Source organism: Nicotiana attenuata, chromosome 12, assembly GCF_001879085.1.
Source record: "Nicotiana attenuata strain UT chromosome 12, NIATTr2, whole genome shotgun sequence".
Classification (NCBI taxonomy): domain Eukaryota; kingdom Viridiplantae; phylum Streptophyta; class Magnoliopsida; order Solanales; family Solanaceae; genus Nicotiana; species Nicotiana attenuata.
The window spans coordinates 2,642,760-2,651,365 of NC_032000.1; the positions used below are offsets into that span (position 1 = coordinate 2,642,760).

General features: G+C 36.1%; 1 long non-coding RNA gene across 1 annotated transcript; it reads left to right on the forward strand.

Annotated features, from left to right (window-relative positions):
- On the forward strand, window positions 2,000–6,416 carry LOC109236144. The gene is made up of 2 exons (XR_002069455.1): window positions 2,000–2,397; window positions 6,171–6,416. It is a non-coding gene; the product is annotated as an uncharacterized LOC109236144 (long non-coding RNA).

Consider the following 8,606-nt stretch of genomic DNA (forward strand, 5'->3'; position numbering starts at 1 on the left):
TTCGAAGTACTAAATATTGGAAAAAATAATTAGATGATTATTCCTAAATATTAAAAAATAATTAATTACTTTATTTGTTTAGAGTAAAATTTATTTTTAAAGGATAAGAAAAGACGAACGATATTAAGGGGCATCGTACTTTTAATATAACTAGTCTTAGTGTACATATGTTGAGCATGTACCCCATATTAATGTAACAACCTCTTAAAAAATAAAATAATTAATGTTCACAATATGTATGTGTTAGACAGTAAAAACTCGCAAGCAATGACAAGTTTCAAAATGATACATATTAATCATGTTTAGAGGCTTGGATTATAACAACCCGATCGGTTGTTTTGAGCTCTAGCATGTCATTTAGCGGTTTGAGGTAATGAGTAGTTTTACATCAGGTATTATGACTTGCACGTGTGGTCGGAATTAAATTACGGGAAGTTCCGCGTTGATTCAGATGGAAAATTCTCATTTCGGAAGCTTTAAGTTGGAAGAGTGGACTAAGGTTTGACTTTTAGGTAAGCGAACTCGGAATCGGGATTTGAAGGTTCTTATAGGTTCGTATGATGATTGTGACTTGGGCATATGTCCGGATCGGGGTTTGGATGACCCGGGAGCGTTACGACGCTTATTGTGGAAAGTTGGCATTTTGGAAGAATTTCATGAATTTTGGGTTGAAGTGTATTTTAATATTATCAATGTCTGTTTGGGTTACTGAGCCTGGAACTAGTTCCGTATGGTGATTTTGGACTTATGAGTGTGTCCGGATATTTATTTGGAAGTCCGTAGTTGATTTTGGCTTGAAATGGCGAAAGTTGGAAATGGAAGGTTTGGATGTTTGATCGGGAGTTGACTTTTTGATATCATGGTCGAAATCCAATTCTGAAAATTGGAATAGGTCTGTTATGTCATTTATGACTTGTGTGCAAACTCTGAGGTCAATCGGACTTGATTTGATAGGTTTCGGCATCGAAAGTATAAGTTAGAATTTCTTAGTTTCATTAGGCTTAAATTCGGGTGCAATTCGTATTTTTAGCGTTATTATATGTGATTTGAGGCCTCGACTAAGTTCGTATGATGTTTTAGGACTTGTTGGTATACTTGGTTGGTGTCCCGAAGGCCTCAGGTGTGTTTCGGGTGTTATCGAATCATTTTGGGCTACTTTGGATGCTGGTTTTCTGATGTCTGGTGTTGTTCTTCGCGTTCGCAAAGAGCCTCCCGCGTTCGCAAAGAAGGATTTTGCTGCTAGGACTTTGTTCTTCGCGTTCGCGAACGCGAAGAGATTCTCGCATTCGCGAAGAAAGAATTCCTACTATGCGTTGTCCTACTTTGGAAGCTTATATCTCGTAATCTATAAGGAATTTAGAGATGATCCAAAAGCGAATGTTGTAGCCCTTTGTGTCTAGTTTTTAGAAAACCAAACCATTTGAAAATTGAAATTCTGTACAAAAAGTTATGGTTGGTGTAAGCACGTGATTTTTGCCATATACGAAATACTTCTATAAAATCCCAAGAAAATAGATTTTTTTGTTAATTATCGGCCATTTTAGAAATTTTTGTAGATTTTTATTTAATTATTTGCATTTTGTGCATGTTTGAGTTTTATTTAAATCATAAAAAATACCAAAAATATCATGCATGACATTTAGGCTTTATTTTTACATTCTTAGGATCAATTGGTAGTTACTTGTTTTATAATAAATTGAAAATCACAAAAAATTGCTTCATTTTTACACTATTTCCTTTTATTGATTTTTTCTCTTTTAATTTAGGATTAAATAGCTTTTATAATCTTTGTAATTAGTTTAATTCCACATTTTTAGATAACCTAGGATTTTAATTTTAGAATTTTTAATTAAAGAAAAAGAAAAAGAAAGATAAGAAAAAGAATTTGAAGAAAAAAAAATTTAATTGGATATTGAGCTAGTTCTTGTACCCAAATTAGGTCGAAATTTTCCTAACTAGCCCAAATACATTTAAACCCATTAACCCAAAACACATACCCTCCAATTAAAATCTAGACTTAGACCCTTAGCAAAAGAATACCAAGAAAACGGCGCTCCAGATCTCTTTTCTGTGAACAAAAAGAAGACCCCATTTTTCTTGAACACCAGAAGAAAAGAAAACGCTGCTGCTTCTTCATTTTCACAACCAAGACACCATCGAACAAATTCCTCACCCCATCAAAGATTAGACCCCATTTTCCTAAGCTTCAGCGACCTATGGATATTTGGGCTGCTGTCCATCTCTTTGTCGTTGTCTCTGTCGTCGCTACTCCGATCCGACCGGAAACAACATAAAATCCGACTACCCTTAAGCTCATCTCTCACCCTCACTCACACAAAAAATGTTAAGACCCAAGTGTTGCTGCTGTACTGTTGATTTGCGGAGTTCCATTTCCGGGTATGTTTGTTCGCTTATCATTTTTCTTGTTGTGGAACCCAAAGTTCAGATTTATACGAATAGTATAGTCCTTGTTGGCTTGGTTTGGTGTGAAGTTTATTGCGATATTTTGTGTTTAATCGTACTGATGATTTATTGTTGATTAAATTCCGCTATCATTTAGTTCGATTGTTGAGCGTGTTTCCTTTTGTTTGAGACAGCGCTTTTGTAGTCTGCTTAAAGAGGGAATGAGCTATTTGTTAATAAAAACAATAGAATTGGACCTAATTGTAATCATTTCAACGATTGGCTTAATTATACAACATTATGTTTCTGAATCTGGTAATTATATGGCTAAGTTGCGTTTTTATAAACTTGAAATGCTACACAACAAAGTTCATGACAAGAGGTGATGTTCATAATTTAATTAGTATAGCTGACCCCGTTTGCTTCAGGTTTAATTGTTGTTGTAGATTTTAAATTATTGTTTTATTTGTTTTCTGTAATATTAACCTACTGTACAGGTCAAAATGGGCCGTGTTGGTTGAATGAGGATTTGGACTGTTTCGAAAGCTTTTAGGCCGAACAAGGTGGCCTCATTGAATTTAATCAAGGGAAACTTACACAAATGTCCCTAATAAATCTCAACTTACCAACTTCTAGCCATTAGTCATAGACTTATTAAAACTAGCCAATAAAAATTGAAAAATCAAATAATAGGGTTCTTTCTCTCAAAGAATCACATGCAAAAATCACCTTCCATATTTTTAAGCGTGATTAGCAACATTAGATAAAAGTCGGAAAGGAAATTTCATGGACGGGGTAGCAAATAAGGTGATGAAATACAAAAATCTATACAATATTCCAAAAATCTAAACAAAAAAGGAATTTTTTCAATGGGTATAGTTGAAATTCATTGAAATTATATAGATAAGTCAGTATACAAAATTTGAGGAAGATCGGAGGTGATTTGGACTGGTTTTGTATCAAAATTCGTAATTAAATCGAGTTCAAAAAAGTCTTCTGCGACACAAGTATCAAACATGTATCACGCATGTATCACACACACATGTATACATGGATATACATGTGATACACAGTTGATACAAATATGATACATATGTGATACACAAATGATACACAATGTGATACACATATCATTTTTTTTCATGTTCAGCTTTTACTTCGAATTTTCAATTCAAACCACCTCAAAACTTTACCAAATCATCCCAAAACTGAGATTCAAGTTCCTTAAGTTGTGCCCAATCTATTCTAATAACACCCACTCAAAAGAAAGCAAAAATTTGATATTTTTTGGTACAAATAGCTAATTGGCTAATTTGGCTAATATTAATAATATTTTATCAATTGACCAATTTTTGTAATGAGCAACTTATAAATGGACATAGCTGGTAATTTCCCTTTAATCAATAGAGTAGTTAGCCCACTCTTTATAGTAGATAATTGTTTCATATTTCAAGGATAGGGTAGTAATTTGTGAATATCTTTAAATGAGGATAACTTGTCAATTTTTTAAATTGCCAAAAGATTTCTTGAACCTTAGGGAATAATTAATTTATGAACATTCGTAGTGTGCTTTAGGCTCGATTTAGATTAGTATTGTGATTATGTATACGTTCGCGTAACGTAATTGCAAATTTAATTCTAAAATGACTCGAGAGATGCGTTCGCGCAACTTCAACTAAACTTTTCTTAATAAAATAAACAAAGCGTTATTAATTGTGGACACGTTCGCGTGACATGATTTTTGACGCGCCAAAAGAAAAGAGTATACGTACGCGTAACTCAATTCTTTAATTACGAATAATTCAAGTAATTAAAAGCGGTAAAAGGTAAATGCACATAGGTCCTAAAAATGAGTAGTTAAACAATTTAAGCCAAGTATAAATCACTAAGCGACCGTGCTAGAACCACGGAACCCAGGAATGCCTAACACCTTCTCCCGGGTTAAAAAAATTCCTTATCTAGAATTTCTGGTTCGCAGGCTCTTTAAAAAAAAAATTCCTCAATTTGGGGTTTAAAATAAAGCGGTGACTTGGGACACCATAATTTATTCCAAGTGGCGACTCTGATTAATTAAATAATCCCATTTCGAATAATGTCACTTAAATTGGAATAAACTCCCTTATACCTTTCGAGGTGTAAAAAAGGATGTGTGACAGTTGGTACACTACAGGCTGTCTGGAAAGATGTTTGGAAATCGCGAAGAAGAAATTTGTGTTGCATAGGGCTGACTTTGGCAACTTATATCTCGACATCTATAGGGAATTTGGAGATGACCAGAACAGAAAAGTTGTAGATCTTGGTGTCTAGTTTTCGGAATGTCAAACTATTTATCATCTGGAGTTTTGTAGAAAAAGTTATGACCATTATATTAGAGGCTATCTGAGAAGAGTTTGAAAATGACTTTTGAGAATTCTGTTCATCGCGAACGCAATGAAGGAAGTCGGGGCAGTGTTGTAAGTCCTCTATATCGGACCTTTGAACCATTATTTCGTATTTTTAGTTAGGAACCTCTAGATTTAGCGAGTTTGGAGAGGAATTTCAGTTGTGATTATATTTCATGGATTAATCTTCATTTTCAGTGTTAGATTATTGATTTTTCAAGAAAAAATCGGAAGAAAAATTTATAACTTCACAAAACGAATTTTCGAGATTTGGATACCAATTCAGAGTTGGATTTGAAAGAAATTGGTATGGTTGAACTCGTACTTGAATGGGTTATCAGATTTTGTGAGTTTCGCCGGGTTCTGTGACGTGGACCCCACTGCCAACTTTTCGAGTGGAGTTGGGAATTTTTATAAATTGTTAAATTTCAAGCATTGGAGTATATTTTTGATTATTTTGCACGTTTTTTGATTAGTTTCGGATTGATTGGCACCAAGTCGGGGCTTTAGAAAAAAAAATTGACCGGAAAGTGGGGTTTAAGACGAGGTAAGTCTCTTGTCTAACCTTGTAAGAGAGAATTCACCCCATAGGTGTAAATTATTGTTTGCTTCTAATTGGGGGCTACATAAGTACGAGGTGAAAAGAGTCCGTGCGTAGCTACTAATTATACTTATGTCCGGATAGTTTTAAGACCCAAATCATGAATTACTTGTAAAGTTTGCATCCTTTGTTAATTAAAGTACCTGAATCATATTGGAAATTGTTAGAGGAAATAGTAAAAGATCGAAATTTCACGTACTTGAATTTTTGTGCGAGTTACTCGACCGTTAATAGAAAATTTAGATCCTTGTGTGTTAGCCTTGTGATAGGTTCTCATTCCGGAGGTTAATAAAGTGCTCTCCTTTCTTGTGGAGCGGGCTGAACGCCTCGACAGTATAGATGACTATGGTTCGTGCCCCTCAGACCCTCGGAAGTGTACACATTATTCTGGATCGGTCCGAACGACCTCAACAAAATCGTGTGTTGTATCGTTAGTAGCCCGAATATTCACGAGCAAATCTTTCCAATGATGCCCAGCATTTTATGGTATTCTTTATTTGTTTGATAATGACAGTCGACATTTTTCTGAGTTGTTATGGTAGAATACAAGATTTATAAATTCATGCTTTAAAGGAAATATTTGGAAGACTATGTAACTTACAGATTTACCCCATTACTTTTGTATGCTTCATATATGCTCACGCTTTTATTATGTTGCTCTATTGGACCTTTAGTAAGTGTCGATATCGACCTCTCGTCACTACTTATTCGAGGTTAGACTTGATACTTACTGGGTACGCATTGATTTACGTTCTCATACTACACTTGTTGCACATTTTGTGAAGGTACATATGTCTAGTGATCTTTTGGGCGCAGAGGCACGACTTTTGCGGGACTTACGGTGAGTTGCATTCCATGTTACGAATCCGCAACATACAGAGTTTCTATCAAAGTTATTTACATTTTCCTATCTAATTTGTATTCAAGACAGAGGTTGTATTTTATCATATTTCTTAGATGATGCTCATGCACTTGTGACACCGGGTTTTGGGAATTTTCTTCGGGTTAATCATTATTGTGGTACATGTTAATATTTTTATTCATTTTGTAAATTCTATGATATACTGTTAAATTAAGGAAAAATTACGATTTCAAAAATACTAAAATTAGTAAATAAATTGATAAATCAATGTTGGCTTACCTGACGGCGTGTTAGGTGCCATCATGACCAATAGTGGATTTTGGGTCATGACACCTTGGTATCAGAGCGTTAGGTTCACTTAGGTCTCACAAGTCATGAGCAAGTCTAGTAGAGTCTTACGGATTAGTACGTAGACGTCTGTACTTATTTTCGAGAGATTACAGGGCTGTTAGGAGCACTTCCCTTCTTGATTCCTCATCATGTAATTTATGCTTTTACTTCTTTCTTACTCATTCGTATAGGATGTTGAGCGCTCGTGTCGATTGAGCACCAAGGAGTTGTAGTGGTACTACATACGTGGGGCAGGATGTTTCTCCCTGCTCATTCAAGCAAGTTATTATTGTTCTCATGCAGAAGGATGTTTTGTTATTTCAACTCAGTACCTGTATCTCTGATGGTTTTAAGGCTATGCACAGGTAACTTTGTTGTTCATGAGTCGTTATCTCACAATATTGATGTAATAGTAGGGTGCTCGTTTATGTGCCGACGTAGTGAAAGACTTGAAAGGAGGTTCTTCTCAGTGCATGATTCGGAGGTTTAGCATTTAACGGACTATTGATGTCCAGGTTTGGTTGACGAAGTGACAAGACTTGGTATTTTCGGGCATGGTGGAATTCTTAATTGTGATGTAGTGTCGTTGTCTTTGTTAAATGCATTAAAGTTCACCGGTGTTATTGTCTTCTTCCTTTGGGGCAGGGCATTGTGAAATGGTGCCTGAGAAGCGGTTGCCAGAGACAGCGGTGTATAGCTGTTTCGGGATCAAATCAATGTTTTTATTGTTGATGGCTCGAGAAAGATGATCTTGTAGGAGGCTTACAGTTTGTAGCAATTTATGATCAGGTGCTCCAGCAATGGATTTTTCTTTGAGGTAGTATTTGGGCAGCGAATGATGAGGAAGGACATGGCGGGAAGGTGTCTCACGGTGATTGAATTGCTAGTAGGTCAAGTATTGAAAGCAAAGATCAAAAAGTTGCTTAATGTAGAAGGTTTACTCAAAGTGGGAGTGTGACAGAGTAGCATATAGGTTCTGTTGTAGGATAGCCACATGCCTTGAGGAAATTTTAGAGCAATTTAGGAGTCATGATGGACAGTGACTAGGTCCACAGATTTTATTTGGATGCAAGATGACTTCGAGATTTGAATGCATTGTTGTACTTTCAGTTGATGTTGATGAGAAAGAAGGAATGGTTGTGGGTCCAGGGGTTATGTAATTGTAGCTTCAAGCTAAGTGGGGGAGCCCCACCGTCTACAATTGGATCGCGTGGTTATCTTCTTGTGCAGTTTCCGGTTATCGATGTATTGGTTATTATGATTATGGATAGAAAACATCAGTGGTAATTCAAGCAAAGGATTTGAGGAATGCATTCTATATTTGGGCCTTATCGATTGATGTTCAGGTTTTGGGAAGACTTTGAGTTTATGTTTCTAGTAGGTGTAATGTACAAGGAAAAAAATTCAGTCGGGTGCTTCTTTGATAGGGTGTACACGTGCTAGCAAAGCACTAGAGTTTGGCTAATATTCGGGACCAAGTTAGAGTGGGTGAGTCTCAACAGTGGTCCTAGTGGGTTCAAGAATTTAAGCAGCGCCTAAGGACATGAGATATCTATGTTATCATTGGGTATACGGTGTAGTATTGGAGGAAAGGAAGGAATAGCTTTAGATTCGCGGAAGGTCTTGCAGAATGGGTGTACTAGTTAGAGATGCTAATGTGCACGTAAAGAGAATATGAGATGATTCATGATAATGAGATGATGTGGTCTCGTGAGGTGGGTCACTCGGGATGAGTGCAAATTTAGTTTGTTATGTTTGAATGGAGCTATTATTATTTCTAAGGCAAATTGAGAATAAATTGGAAGAAGCTGGGTCGGTTAGTAATGATTGAATTAGTATGATTATGGCACTGATCAGTTTCTTTAGCGTGAAGTTATACATGTAGTTTGCGGTTGTACACTTGGGCTTGAGCGCCACCACCACTTGGTTGATTTGGGAGGTATTTGATTCAAATGGCTTTATTGTGTAAATGGATCCCGGAAGAGTTATGGTGGCATAGATCACGACTTGAGGTTTGTATTTTCTACGG